This window comes from Hyperolius riggenbachi, chromosome 4, assembly GCF_040937935.1.
Source record: "Hyperolius riggenbachi isolate aHypRig1 chromosome 4, aHypRig1.pri, whole genome shotgun sequence".
NCBI lineage: Eukaryota > Metazoa > Chordata > Amphibia > Anura > Hyperoliidae > Hyperolius > Hyperolius riggenbachi.
Window position 1 is genome coordinate 300,389,909 of NC_090649.1, and position 15,843 is coordinate 300,405,751.

The 15,843-nt window shown below is 43.5% G+C and overlaps 1 protein-coding gene across 15 annotated transcripts in view; it reads right to left on the minus strand.

Moving 5' to 3' along the window:
- EPB41L2 (erythrocyte membrane protein band 4.1 like 2) overlaps positions 1-5,095 on the minus strand; it is a 278,051-nt gene extending 272,956 nt beyond the window's left edge. For 3 of the 15 annotated variants that reach the window (XM_068231551.1, XM_068231546.1, XM_068231547.1), the window contains exon 1: positions 4,860-5,094. The gene's annotated coding sequence lies outside the window, so the exon portion shown is untranslated. Of the gene's footprint in view, positions 1-4,859 lie in introns of all 15 variants that reach the window. The other 12 variants (XM_068231553.1, XM_068231550.1, XM_068231549.1 and 9 more) reach the window with 7 other exon arrangements.
- Positions 5,096-15,843: the final 10,748 nt, after the last annotated feature.

The window sequence follows — 15,843 nt, forward strand, 5'->3', positions numbered from 1 at the left end:
ACAAAATAATGTCCAATTTTCTAACCTACATGCGATGCATTAGGGGCACGTTGTGCGACTTTAATGTCGCAAAAACGCACCGTCCCACTGTGAAAGAGGCCTGAAGAGAAATAAATATGGCAGCCTCCATATTATTTTCACCTCGGGTTCCCTTTAAGAGTTGCTGCTAGGGATTATGGGAAATGTAGTCCTATTTCCAACAGGCAGCATCAAACCCCTCTTCAAAAGGTTAAAAGGCTAGAAAAGTAAGAGACATTACTATGGAAATCAGAATTCGATCTGAATAATCCATATGCTAGCAGGAAATGGTATAGTAACAGCTATTTAAATCAATTAGAGAAAAGCTCAAACAGTCAGTAGCTCACATTTTGAAAAAGTGTTAAAGTGTCCCGGGGGGGGGGGGGGGGGTACTTACCTCAGGAGGGGAAGCCTCTGGATCCTTTCGAGGCTTCCCCCATCCTCCACCGTCCCACAGTGGTATCCCTGGGCCCCTGCAAAGCTAACAATTTGTAAGGCTGTGGCGCAGTAGAGCCTGCAATATTTACCTTCCCCATCTCCAGTGCAGGCGCAGTAGCGGCTCTCGATCAGGCGGAAATAGCCGCTCCCAGTCGGCTATTTCCGCCTGATCCCAAGCCGAGAGCTGCTACTGTGCCTGCGCTGGAGACAGTGAAGGTAAATATTTACATGCCCGCTGTTCAGGGTGGATGACACCGAGACCTCCGTAGGACGGGGGGGGAAGTCTCAATAGGATCCAGGGCCTTCCCCCGAGGTGAGTAACCCCCATGGGTACTTTTTTTGTTACACGTTTTCTTTAAAGTGAACCTGAACTGGAAATTAAATGTCAAAATAAACATACACACGTCCTAATTACATAAACTCACTACAGCGCTGTGGAAGACGGCGCTATATAAAATAATTTTCATCTCATTGAGCATCCCTAGTCTTTACTATTATCAGATCTGGTGTTCGAACCATAGCATTTGTCACTCCTAGCTGTTACAGACTAACATTAGGTGGTGTGAGCATTTGTATGTGGCACCTTATGTTGGGCCCAGTACACACCTTTAATAATGATCATTATTGTCATTTTGGACAGCCTTTCCCTGTACAAACACACTGCTTAGCTATTTGTTGAGTGGCATGTTTTATGAAGAATCGTGTCGATGACAAACGGGAGCGAGAAGTTTAAAATAAAAAAAAAAAGCGACAGAGCATGGCATTTTCCAGGATGTCAGATTTGTGGACGTTTAGGGACAAATTTTGAATAGGTGCTTGAAATTGTCACAAACTGTCATAGCTAACAACATAGGTTGAAAGTGCGTGCAAGCCCTCATGGAAAATGGGCACTGGGAGAAGGGGCTAGTGCCAAACTAAAATCCATACTTGCCCAGTACTGGTTTTATTTTCATAATTTTAGATTGACTGAAACCCGACCCAAATCTGGAGATAGGCAAGAATGTATCTAAAACAATTCCAAGGAGACTGGAGTTTCTCTTTCTTTTCTTTCTCACAAAACCTGACATATGGCAAAGCTGTCAGGGAATTCTGTTGAGATTTATGGTGACTCCTGAGACAAGATATGCATGTTGTAATGCTAGATTCAGCTGTGAATTTATGACCTGGAAGAATCTGCGTCCCTGTGGTTAGTATTGGTTTGGGGAGATGAGTGGTCAGTGTTAAAGGATAAAACTAAAGCTATAGTGGGTAGGGGGCGATAATCAAATACTCACCGCACCTCCCCTTCAAACCCAGACATAAGGCACAGTGCATGTGTAGTATCTCCGTTCTGCTCCCCTGTGGCCGCGTAGTGATGTCACAGGACAGGAGCACGCTATCCTCTGACAACACTACGCAGCCACAGGTGAACAAAACGGACATACTGCGCATGCACGGCACAGTATGTCCAGTTTCGGAGTTGCCCAGGAGAACGGGGCTTCCCGGAGAAGAGCGGCGGGGGGCGGAGGTGAACGGGTGGTGCTGTGAGTATTGGATTATTGCCCCTACAGCTTCAGTTTTTACCAGGGCCTCTGGTATCCTTACCGATACAATTTGCCAAACAATCATTCACGACCACTAAAAGCCAAAATCCCCTAACCAAACTGGATTGATTTCATTATTCCAAACAGATTGGTTAGGATATTTTCATCCTCCGTTAGTGATCCCAAACGATTGTTTTAGATCAATCATACAAATGATTGGAAACGAACAATCGTTCTGTGAATTTTATCATTACTAGGCACCTTTAGGCAGAGGAGAGGGGTAGGATAGAGTAAAGCTGTGAACGCACATATGTTGATTGTCACCCATCAAGATCCCTCAGGTGACAATTCGGGGGAATGTTATTGTACAGACACATCCCAGTGATATTTTCTGTTGCTACGGAGGGACAATGATGGAGGCATGACAGAATGGCTTCTATCGTTCAGGGGTGAGTATTGTAAATAGCATTGTGATCAGTCGTGCTTAGGCCGAGGGTTGTTAAGGATCCAACAAGACGTTTCCTTAAAGGGCAACTGAAGTGTAAGAGATAGGAAGACTACCATATTTATTTCCTTTTAATCAATGCACATTGCCCGGCTCTCCTGCTGATCCTCTGCCTTTAATACATTAAGCCATAGACCCTGAACAAGCATTCAGCAGATCAGGTATTTCTGACATTATCAGATCTGACAAGATTAGCAGCATGCTTGTTTCAGGTGCTATTCAGACAGTACTTCAGCCAAATAGATCAGCAGGATGCCAGGCAACTTTTATTGTTTAAAAGGAAATAAATATGGCAGCCTCCATATACTTCTCACTTCAGTTGTCCTTTAAAAGGACCTGTCACAAAAATCTTAAAATTTAGAACACATGTAAACATATACAAATAATAAGAATGTTTCTTCCAGAGTAAAATGAGCCATAACTTACTTTTCTCCTATGTTGCTGTCACTTACAGTAAGTAGTAGAAATCGACATTACAGACAGATTTTGGACTAGCCCATCTTCTCATGGGGGGGGGGGGGTTTCTCAGAGTTTTATTTTTAAAAGCACTTCGTGAATGGCAGTTGCTCCGTCCAACTGCCAAAAAAAGTGTGCAGCGAGCTGGGAGGCTGACCAGCATCTTTGTAAAATCTTTTTCAGGAAAAGTCTTTATAAAGAATAAAGGCCATGTTGAGAATCCCCCATGAAGAGATTGACTAGCCCAAAACCTCTCGGTAATGTCAGACTTCTACTACCTACTGTAAGTGACAGCATCATAGGACGAAAGTAATTTATGGCTCATTTTACTCTGGGAGAAATGTACTTCTTCTGTGTATGTGTTTTAAATTTTAAGATTTTTGCAACAGTTCCTCTTTAAAGGGAACCTAAAGTGAAAGGGATATAGAGGTTGCCATATTTATTTCCTTTTAAACAATGCATATTGCCTGGCTACCAATCCACCTCTTTTTGCCATAGACCCTGAACAAGCATGCAGATCAGGTGCTCTGAAGTCTGACCTGATTAGCTGCATGCTTGTTTCAGGTGTGTGATTCAGGCACTATTGCAGCCAAAGAGATCAGAGGGATAGCCGGGCAACTGGTATTGCTTAAAGGAAACATCCAAGCACGAGAAAAAAAATCCCTTACCTGGGGCTTCCTCCAGCCCTTGGCTGCCATCCTGTGCCCTCGCCACAGCTCAAGTGGCTCCCGGGGTCCTCCGCTGCAGAAGCCGGGTCGGCTTCCTGTGTGCTCCACGGCACAGCTCACGTGGTCCGGCTGACGGCATCAGGTCTGTACTGCGCAGGCGCAGCAGAGGTCAGCTTTTGCAGCTGAGGACACCGGGAGCCACTTGAGCTGCGACGAGGGCGCAGGAAGGCAGCCAGGGGCTGGGGGAAGCCCCAGGTAAGTGGATTTTGTTTTGTTTTTTGTGCTTGGATCTTTCCTTTAAAAAGGAAATAAATAAATATGAAAGCCTTGCTTTAGTTTCCCTTTAACAAAGATGCCTGAACAGTGGCCGCTGTACGTATCACTGACTGAAAAAAAACGTTATAGACCGACAGTTCTAGCATGTGTACCCAAGATGGGTAATAGTTCATTCTAGGCAACGAAGAGGCATAGGGTAGCATTCAGCATAGCAGAGGAAGAGGTTAATGGTAGGTAGAGGGTTTGGAAGGTTAATATAAGGCAGAGTAAAAGGTGGAGGACCCACATTTTTGTTGCAATTATTTTAACCACATCGGCAACTGATTTGCAATTGATGGAGATGACAGCTGACAGACCTGAGAGGTCTGTCTACAAGGTGGTTGCAACCATCATTGGAGAAAGAAGCAGCACTGGATTTTAACCTTCAATTTTGATTGGCCAATTATACCGCCTCCATGTAATGTGAGGATCAACAGATTTTGAATACTATGAACAGATTGTGCAGGTCAACTCGTACTACATGGAGGTGGTAAAATTGGTGATTGGCAAAATTGAAGGTGTGTACCAAACTAGAGGAAGAAGCAGCACTGGATTATTTGCATTGAGTGCTAGGGGTGGAAGGACACGTATGCCCCTCACCAGCAGCAATACATCATCATCACACATTACAAGTACAGCATCCCAGCCAGATAAATCCCAGCAGAGCCACACACCCAGGCAGAAGAGCTGCGAGTCCCATAGAAGTCCATGAGACAGCAGCGGCGTGTGTCCCCCTCCTCCCGGCTGGTTACCATGCACACATGTCACATCTGAGCTCCATTAGCCACAGCCGGAGAGGGACTCTGATTTATGGGCCGCCCTGCTAGCCGTATACAATTCCTGCTCACATCAGATATACACCTATAATAGGAGGCTTGTACTGTTTAGCGCCAGAGAAGAGCGCCCCCTCCCTCTCTCCACACTGCGCGCACTTACTGTAAGATGGAGATGACTGATAACCACCGGCGGGAGGATGTCTGACGTCCTCACCAATGACGCAACCACCAGAAGACCGTTCAACTGCCTCACCAGCCCCGCGCCTCCGTCCCGAACCAGAACAAGTCGGCCGCTCGCACCATTCAAATTTCCAGACACGCAAGCAGCAAGCGGGTACTACTAGTGATTACTGCATAAGCCACGCCCATCCCCTCAGCCAGCACCGCCCTCTCCACGCCACTACCACAACACTGGGGAGCCACGCCTCTCTCCCTTCCCTCCGTCCTCCGCCCCGTCACTTCAGGCGGTGTACTTTGGTTGAATGCCATTGGCTCGTCAGCCTGTCAGTTAAACGGCTCAGTCTTATTATCACGCCCGTTTTTTCTCTTTTCTGCAGATTTCATTGGCTGCTTCTACTGTCATTCATGTTCTTACCCCCCAAACGTCAGAACTCGCGCTCCACACCCGTTTCTTACTATAACCTATGCTGAAAGCAATTACGTTTCCTGGTTTATAATAGAAGTATCAACTTTGATAAATGAAAATGATGATAACAAAATTATAATAATGTATAGCTCTGCCTGCTGCAAATACACACCTACCTATCTATATGTATCTGAACTCAAAATATGAACATAGCTCCCAACGGTCCCTCTTTTGGAGGGACAGTCCCTCTTTGGGAGCCCTGTCCCTCTGTCCCTCTTTCCTCCTCATTTGTCCCTCTTTGGGAGCTCTGTCCCTCTTCCCTCCTCAATTGTCCCTCTTTCAGGACTTTGTCCCTCTTTATATGTAAATATATATATTTCTCTACTAAAAAATGTGTTTGACACTAAACTTTATTCCCATCCGTTAAATTGATATATTGCTAATTTTAAAATGTATTATGAAGGAAAATGAACCAGGATAGAAAGGACCAGTGTGGTTTGAATTATAAAACAACATATTTTTCTTATGAAATCTTTATGGTATGTGGGACTAGGGGTGTGACGGGGTGTGATTAGGGGTGTGGCTTAAATGTCCCTCTTTCTCATCTCAAAAAGTTGAGAGGTACGTATGAAGAAAAGTTGAACACTTGTATTAGTAGAGAGAAGACTGTTTAAAGTGAACCCGAGGTGAGAGTGATATGGAGGCTGCCATATTTCTTTCCTTTTAAACAATGCTAGTTGCCTGGCATTCCTGCTGATCTAATTGCTGCAGTAGTGAAATGAATTACACCAAAAACAAGCATGCAGCTAACCTTGTCAGTTCTGACAATATTGTCATAAACCCCCCACCTGCTGCATGCTTCTTCAGGGTGTAGGGTTGAAAGTATTAGAGGCAGAGGACCAGTAGGGCAGCCAGGCAACTGATATTGCTTAAAAGGAAATAAATATGGCAGCCAGCCTCCATATTATTCTCACCTCAGGTTCCCTTCAATTCAGATGCTTTCCCTTGTCCCCATACTGCAACCCTGTAGGCAAGACTGACAAGGACTTGTCAGATGTGCTCTCAGGGCTATCCTCCCCTCTGTGTACAAGCGCAGCCGCACTGCGCCTGTGCAGTAGCACAAAGCCGCTTGTGCGTGCCTTTTTCCTCCGTGCAAGAGCGGCTTCATGGTTCTGCGCAGGTGCAGAAAGCAATCATGCAGGCGCAGTGCTGCTGTGCTTGTGCACAGGAGGGAGTGTTAGCTGTGAAGAAGAGGGTCCCGGGGATCAGTGGATGGATCCAGGAGGACACTGGAAGCCGGTGTCTAAATCTTTACTTTTTCTCACAGGTTTTCCCAAAGCCTGTGTTCACACTATGTCGGGTTCGGCACATGGGCAGTAAGATCTGATCCGCTGTCACCGTCCACACCACAGCACACTTGTTCACAGTAATCAGAGGTGTTGCTAGCAACCTGAGAGATCCATGGCACTTTTGAGCACTCCAGCCAAAAAAATGGGTGTGGCCATGCACTGGAATGTGGGTGTGGTCATGGGTGGAGCCATACATGCAATTTACATGAACTCAACAGCGGTTTGAGTAGGCCTGCCCAGCAAAATGTTGGATGAAGCCCCCCTCTCCATTAATACAAAAAAAAAATGCAGCATATCACATAAATAAGCAGTGACTAAGAGTTGGCAATGGATGCTGTGGTGCCATGCTGGGTGCTGTGGTGCCTCTGTGGGCATGCTGGGTACTGTGTGTTGCCATGCTGGGTGCTGTGTTGCCTCTACTCTGCCTCGGGGACATCCAGGGCACCCCAGAATAGATCAGGGGCACGTGCCACTGATGTTTGGAGCTAGCAACGCCCCTGGCTCTGACATAGACATGTCTGAGTTCTGTCCTGTATCTGAACCTATCCTATGCCTGATATGGGATCCATCGATATGTCCGGTGGTTCCTTATGTCCCCATTCTGTGAAACGGACTACTTTGTGATATTGAACCATTTTAGCCTACCTACCCTTAGGCTACATTCACACTGTGCACGCTGCATAACACATGCATTATAATATGTATGCAGTGAAGTAGATTAACACAATCATTTACAACACATAAATGTGTACAGGCTCATAAAATTGTATGGAAAGTGAGTTGACAGAATTATTCTGCAACACAACTGATGTAGTGTGGATGCATCCTTGCATACAGGCAAAATATCAACATCTCTCTCCCTTTCTTCATGTAAAGGTACCCATACACTTTGTAAATTTTCCTGTCAGATTTTCTTCCAGCCAAAATAGATTGAAACTATTGATCACTCGCACTCCAAACGGAAAGGTCTGGCTTGAAAGGGCACGGTCCAGTGTGGGGTGGTAACAGTGTCAGAGTTCGGGATAACCAACGGACCCCCACCCCCAGGTCTCCCACCCAACTAAAATGTGCTCATCCAGAGTGTTGGGAGCGGAGTGCATTCTCACCTGTTCGCTCTCTTGCTCCTCCTGTGTCCTCTCTCCACTCCCCACTCCGAGACCCGACATCATGGACTTTACGTGACCACATATATGCTGCTGGGGCAAGGGGTACAGGCGCACTGGCGAGGATGAAGAGTTCACAGTAGGACTGCGCCATTAGACAGGTAAGTGTGCACTCCGCTGCAACAATCTCCATGGATTTCAAGGTGAAAGCTGTAAAAAATTTTAGCTGTGTGTTGCAGAAATAGATCCCCTCTCTGATCAGATTTCAGTAAAAGAGAGGGATCTATCTGTTTGTTGAATCTGATGGTCATCTAAGTGTATGGTCACCAAAAGTCCTGTCTAAGCTAATTACCTGAAATATAGTATTATTCTTTTACAAAAATGTATGTTTAGGATTGGCATATCAATGGCTTATCAATCTTATCCAACATGTAGTGTCTCTGTCACTGTGCAATAGTCAGGCCTCCTAGACACACAATAGCCAATATCTCAGCTTCCAATATATTTCTGACCAGCACCAGAGAAGTACTATTCAATTCATTTATCGTAGATTCTCCAACGCAATGCAAAATAATACTGTAGTGGATAACATCGGTCATAGTTTTCATAGTCAATCAGTCCTTGAAAGTAATCATAGCTCTCATGATGGTCTAATTTAGCTTAGACTGCAAAGTTTTACAGAATGAACACCGCAGACAACTACCCAGACCAAGTTGCTACAGACATTCAGAATTGCCGATTTGGGCAGAGCATCTGCCCTATTTTTTTTTTTTCAAATATTATTATTATTTAGTATTTATATAGCGCCGACATCTTCCGCAGCGCTGTACACAGTATCTTGTCTTGTCACTTAGGAAATACTTTTTATTGGAAAAAATGTTTGTTTTGAAGACAATACAAGGAGTCAAAATACGGTATATTATTCAATATTCATTATAGAATAACACATTTTTTAAATATCACATAATAATAAAGCATCATAGGCTATGGCTAACAACAGGCCTTAGTGCAGGGGTGTACTGTAACTAGACCTAATGGGGCCCCCTTGCAAAAATGATAGCATGAGGCCCTCTTGGTCCCCGAACCTTATGCGGGTCATGTGATCGGGAGCTGGTGAATGGCAGCAGAGAGTATTCTGCTGTGAAGAAGCCTCTGGAAGCAGGAGAAAAGTACACATGCACACGGTTTTCTTGAGTGAATGGGGAGGTTTGTTTGCTAATTGGTTTCACTTGCGGTTGGGGAGAGGGAGGTGGAGGGTCCCTCAAAGCCTCTGGGCTCCCCTGCGATGGCAGGAGCCACAGGGGTGATTGCTACTCCCATGCCCTAGTGATGTAATGAGATGTGTTCCTGAGTAAGTCTCCATCTAGGATCTGCCCTTTTTTAAGCAGAACATGTACAACTCTGCAGTTAGGCTTATGTTATAGTGTTATGAGCACTATGATAACTTTCATGGACTGATTGGCTATAAAATCTATTCCTGATGCTATCCACTATTATTTTGCATTGCGATGGATAATTTGCTATAAATTAAGGTGTGTGTTTAGCTTCTAAGGGTACAATGGTTAATTTGCATATATTCAGCAGTGGTGCCTGGGAGACATCTCGAGCTCACTCTAACCTGAATTATCGCAAATTCTTTCTGTTTTAGGAAAGCAAACTTTTGTTTTTCTTAACATCTTAGTAAGGGGGCTTTTAGGACCATTGTAGTCCCTTACACACCCCAATGAGTTCTGGGTCACCATGAGCTTGCTGGTTAGTCTGTGCCTCTCGGATTTACAAGCCCTACTCCATAGAGCCAAATTAATCCATGCCATGCACTGATGAGGATCAAACAATCCGAAACCGCCTGTATGCATGTTGGATTATTATGGCTCTGTACACATTAACAAGCTGACACATCATTGCATTCCAGCGGTTCTGGAGGTGTGTTTAGCTTCTAAGGGTACAATGGTTAATTTGCATATATTCAGCAGTGGTGCCTGGGAGACATCTCGAGCTCACTCTAACCTGAATTATCGCAAATTCTTTCTGTTTTAGGAAAGCAAACTTTTGTTTTTCTTAACATCTTAGTAAAGGGGCTTTTAGGACCATTGTAGTCCCTTACACACCCCAATGAGTTCTGGGTCACCATGAGCTTGCTGGTTAGTCTGTGCCTCTCGGATTTACAAGCCCTACTCCATAGAGCCAAATTAATCCATGCCATGCACTGATGAGGATCAAACAATCCGAAACAGCCTGTATGCGTGTTGGATTATTATGGCTCTGTACACATTAACAAGCTGACACATCATTGCATTCCAGCGGTTCTGGAGGTGTGTTTAGCTTCTAAGGGTACAATGGTTAATTTGCATATATTCAGCAGTGGTGCCTGGGAGACATCTCGAGCTCACTCTAACCTGAATTATCGCAAATTCTTTCTGTTTTAGGAAAGCAAACTTTTGTTTTTCTATAAATTAATGAAACAGTACTTTTCTAGTGCTGACTAGAGATAGATTGGAAGCCAAGATATTGGCCATCATGTGTGGGCGGCCTGACTGTTGTACAAACACTATACCTTGGATGAGGTTGGTAAGTAGTGTGTTCTTAATCCATCGTTTTAATATCTATGACTGAAGAATGATCTCTCAGACCCTCAGTCAGCTCCTTGCCCCCTGTTGCCCAGTGTGATTGTTGAATATGAGTGGGTTAAGGTGGCCACACACCATACAATTTTTTAAATATCTGTTCAATTTAAGAATTGCAATCAATTTTTCTGACTGATTGTAACATTTCAAAAAATATGACCAATGTACCACACACCTATGTTAAATTTTTCCCCAATTATGATAAAAATGATTGGAAACTCAGAGAAAATTGCTTGGGTGTGTATATTAATAAATTGACAATCTAACAGACACCATACAATCTTTAGAAAAATTGAAGAAAAATATCTGGCATTCTGGATAGGTAAAAATAAAAAAAAACGGGAAATATGATCGGATTTTTAAGTCGAATGAAAAAAAAGCTTTCCATTTTTTTGGGAGATCCGATCGTTTATATCGAATTGCCGTAAAATCGGATCATTTTATTGTATCGTGTGTGGCCACCTTTAGATGGATGAGTTAGGAAAATAGGATATGATATTTTTAGCAATTATTGGGGATAAAGAGCCATAAAAAGGGCTGATCAGGATTTCTGCTGAATGTAGGAATGGGGGCCCGAAGCCGCTGAAAACATGCAACATATTCTGATTAATGTATGGAGAGACTTTCTTCCTGAATCAAGAAATAATGATAGCCCAATAAGGCCCCGTTCACACTTGCGGTTTTGTCAAAACCGCACCGGATGTCCGGACCGCACCGTATCCAGACCGGACCTGATCCGTACGGTTCCTATCCGGATCCGGTCCGTTTGCATCTGGTTTCCGTGCGGTGTGAACACGGTTGCGGTCCGGATCCGGTTTCTTAAGGAGATAACAACCTGTAAATACCTGGGGTCTGGGAGGTCAGCAGAAGGGTCTGGGGTCATTGTTGGAGACAGGTGGACGTGTGGAGACCATCCGTGGATACAGAGACTGCAGTTGGGACCATGGATCCAGGCATTTTTCGTATACCTGGGAATTCTCTGTTGTTCGCCTCCTCGTTATCAGACTTATATCAGACATGTTGCTGCCTAGAGCTCCAGCATGAAATCGCTGCTGCCCCACTCTGTGAACTCCATGTGGTCCCCATCCAAAATGCATAGGAAGTGGGGTAGAACGTCCGGTTTTTGTAGCCAGTGTGTTGTGCGCTCTCCGGTTCTCATTACTTTGTATTGGCCGGATGGTGCAGTCCGGCTCCGCCCCGGATACGGCTGCCGGAGGAGCCGGACCAAAAAATAGCGCATGTTGGAACGGACGCCGGAGTCCGGATCCGGTCCGGCTCCGGTCCGGCAGAACGGACGCATGTGAACGGACGCATAGGCTTTCATTGCTATTGCCGTGCGTCCGTTCCGTCCGTTCTGCAAGCGGTCCGGCTCCGGCACGGCGATTCCGGACGTGAACCGGGCCTAAGGCGGATGTTAAAATTTTGTAATCTATTTATGTTGTAAACACCTTGTAGCGAGGAAGAGTGTAAAGGAAAGAGAAGCCTCCCATATATGTAATTGAAAAATATTACGGACTCTGTACCCATGTATGTATGTATATATATATATATATATATATATATATATATATATATATATATATATATATATATATTCTCTCAAGTGAATGTTCTGTATTATGAGATATATGTAAAAACATTTCTATAAATAAAGGAATCTAAGAAAAGAAAAAAAAAACAACACTTAATACTGAATATAGCTGTCAATCCTTTACTTTGATTTTTTCTAAACAACTTGTTTTCCACTACTTCTGTTGCAGATTGTTCTGCAACTATATGGAGACTATTGCTGTCCTGGGCCTCAGGGAAAGTCTGTAGTGAATTCCAGCTTATCTTTGGCCTAGAAGAGGGCCTTGCATAGTTTTGCATCCGGCAAGCAAGTCCTCTCCAGTGTGTTTCCATTCAGCAACACATATTTCTATTTTATTAGCTCAGGGCAGTAGGAGGGGCCCAGGAATCTAATAGATGGATAGATTATATTACCTATCTATTTTAATTAACATAACTAATGTAACTTAATGACAGTATGTTTGTTTAGGCTGAAGTTCCCCTTTAATAGCAAATGCAGACACTGGACCTGATTCACAAAGTGGTGCTAACAGTTAGCACGCTGGTGAAAAGCCCTTTATCACGCCTCAACTCAGTTTAGGCATGATAAGTTTAGGTGTGATAAGTTTAGGTGTGATAAGTTTAGGCATGATAAGTTTAGGTGTGATAAGTTTAGGCATGATAAGTTTAAGCACCAACTGCTTTAGCACCGCAGTGCACAGCTGATCAAAAGTTTTGCGCTAGCAAAGTCTGGTGCACTTCGCATAGAGTGTAATGGCGGTGCTTTGCGTGCGGGACTTTGCACGCTATCTACACTTATCTAAACTTAGCATGCCTAAACTTATCACACCTAAACTTATCACGCCTAAACTGGCTTTTCACCAGCGTGGTGCAATGGTTATCATGCCTAAAGTCTCTAACTGGGTTAGCACCGCTTTGTGAATCGAGCCCAATGGGCTCGATTCACAAAGCGGTGCTAACCCAGTTAGAGACTTTAGGCGTGATAACCATTTTTATCATGCCTAAACTCAGTTTAGGCATGATAAGTTTAGGCATGATAAGTTTAGGCATGCTAAGTTTAGATAAGTTTAGATCGCATGCAAAGTCCCGCACGCAAAGCAGCGCCATTAAACTCTATGCAAAGTGCACCAGACTTTGCTAGCGCAAAACTTTTGATCAGCTGTGCACTGCGGTGCTAACCCAGTTGGTGCTTAAACTTATCACGCCTAAAAACTTATCACACCTAAACTTATTATGCCTAAACTTATCACACCTAAACTTATCACACCTAAACTTATTATGCCTAAACTTATCACACCTAAACTTATCACACCTAAACTTATCATGCCTAAACAGAGTTTAGGCGTGATAAAGGGCTTTTCACCAGGGTGCTAACTGTTAGCACCACTTTGTGAATCAGGCCCAATGTGTTGTTATACAGTCTAATATTGACTATTTTGTTGTGCTCATCTGATAACTATATGGATTAATGAATATACAACTGAATTCACTAATTATACATATATATTCATGAACTATACACATAGAATACCTTATTCCTAATTATTTTTGACTGGCCAGTCTTTCCTAGTATTCAGAACTACCTAGCAGTAAGGTTTGGAATGGATTTTTATCTAAATTCATGAGGGTCGTCTGGGGGTTTGTGTCATGATATGTTTTTTTTTTATACAGTATGTATTCTAAAGTATATTTTGTTACGGTGACACTGAATAGATGTTTTTTATTCCCACTATTTGCTACAATTTCACATGATTCCAGTTATCATCCAGCTTTCTCATTAACAACCAGGTAACAATGATTCATGCCCTGGGGATTTTTTTTCTAATCATGTACTTCCGTGAACTATAACTTCTACCTCCTCATGTAGATGCAAAATTAGCCAATTCTGCCATAATGCAGGAATGTTGGGGGATGTAGTCAGAAGTCTGTTGTTCTTCGTACTCTGGGTGTCACTCGGTGGGTGAAGACTCTCACAGCAGCTGCATCCAGGGAGTAGAGGCAAGCTGCATTGAGCTCACAAGCACAATTCCACAATGGAACTGGTATTTTTATATCCATCACTTTGCTTCTATACTCTGTTGATATTCACATATAAGCCTAGGCTATTAGCTTTTTGTATTATTTTGGGTTTAGTTGGGCTTTAAGTGAACCTGTTTGCATTCATATAAAGTGCATTTTCTTTGCTCTGAAATTGCTTTCTTTGTATGTGTATAGAGTGAGACTTCAGCTTCCTTCCTGCTTCAAGCCTTTCACACTAGCTGTCAAGATCTCTGGTCAAGTGATACTGATGACATGTTTTGTGTGAAGGAGTTTTCAATTAAAATCTAGAACAACTGTTCTTTAGAGAGAGATACGACTGCAATTCAGGGCCTCATGAGTGAAAATATTGTTCTTTGTTGGCTAAAGCAATCAGTCATATATCTAGTCTGATTTTCAAATCAGCTCTGTAAAATGACAGTTGAAAAAGCAGGACAAATAATTTACGGGGACCAGCAGTCACATGCTCATGCACAACAGTGAGAGATTTAGACTAAGTTCACACTGAAACCATTGCGATGTGCTGCGGCACATCACAATGGATTTCAAAATGTATTGGCTTCTGGTAAAGCACGCACCACAACCCTCGCTATCTTTCGCCATGTAACATGGGTGTAACGTGCACATTCTGCAGTAGTGCATAGATCGGGTCACGTTACCATGTCAAAACCCAATGCAAGTACGCTAATGTGAATGGGCCCACTACTTACGTTATATTGCACTGCACACAGTGTGAGTGTATCCTTAATTTTAACCTGTGTCCAGTTGGTTATGGAGTAAGACCCAAGCCCTAGTTATAAATTGTGCTACTGTATATACTCAAGTATAAGTCTAGAAATTTAGGTCTGAACAATTTCATAAAAGTATAGGGATCTACTTATACATGAGTAACAGGCAACACTGAGCACACTGAGTAATGTGTGTACTAATAGTGACATTCCCATTTGCAGCAATTTACCCTGTGGTAAGTGATACTGGAGGAAAGGAAATGCAAAGAAAACACACGTCTGAAAGTCCTGGTCACAACAAGTAACATGGAAAGGGGCAGGGGGAAATACTGGGCTGCATAAAAGGAAGTGAATACTTGCAGCACTTGGGGGCCTGGAGTAGGTATTGGCTGCACTTAAGGGACAGGAGGGGTTAATAGCTGCAATACTGTATGCAGTGCAGTCATTAACCACTCCAGGGCCCCAAGTGCAGCCATTAACTTTGTTGGGTAGACTTATACTTGAGTCAATAAAAAATTCCAGCTTAGGAGAGTTGAATATTGGAGTCAACTTATACACAAGGTTGACTTGTATTCGAGTAAATACAGTATATCCATCCTTCCTCATTAAAATGTACTTGAAGGCAAAAATAAAGAAAAGGTTACATACTTACCTCAGTAGAGGAACGCATCTCGATAATGACCCTCGAAATGCTGTTCTAGGGCTGGGACCCTGTGAACATATTCAACAGGGGCTTGTCAAATAGGTTCATACAGATGTGCTGCACAGGCAGCAAGACACACAGTAGCAAAATGCTGCTCAATTACGGCTATTTCCTCCATGCACAAGCAGTTCTGTGCTACCGCGCAAGCATGGTCTGTCAGTGTGCTTTCGCAATGGAATCAGGCTCGTTCACAAAAGGGGCACAGCTGCAAAGAAGAAAAGGGGTCCCAATGACTATCAGTGGGGTACAAAAACATTGGAGAAGCCTCTGGAGGATCCAGAGGCTTCATTCTTCTGAGGTAAGGTTTTTTTTTTGAGTCACAGGTATAATTTTAACTGCCCACTTTGGTCAACTGTGATTAGATTGATGCCAATATTTGATCAGAGTTAGCTAATGTGAGCGACTTAGTGAGTAGGTGTAACGATCGGTGTAACACAGAGAGGGT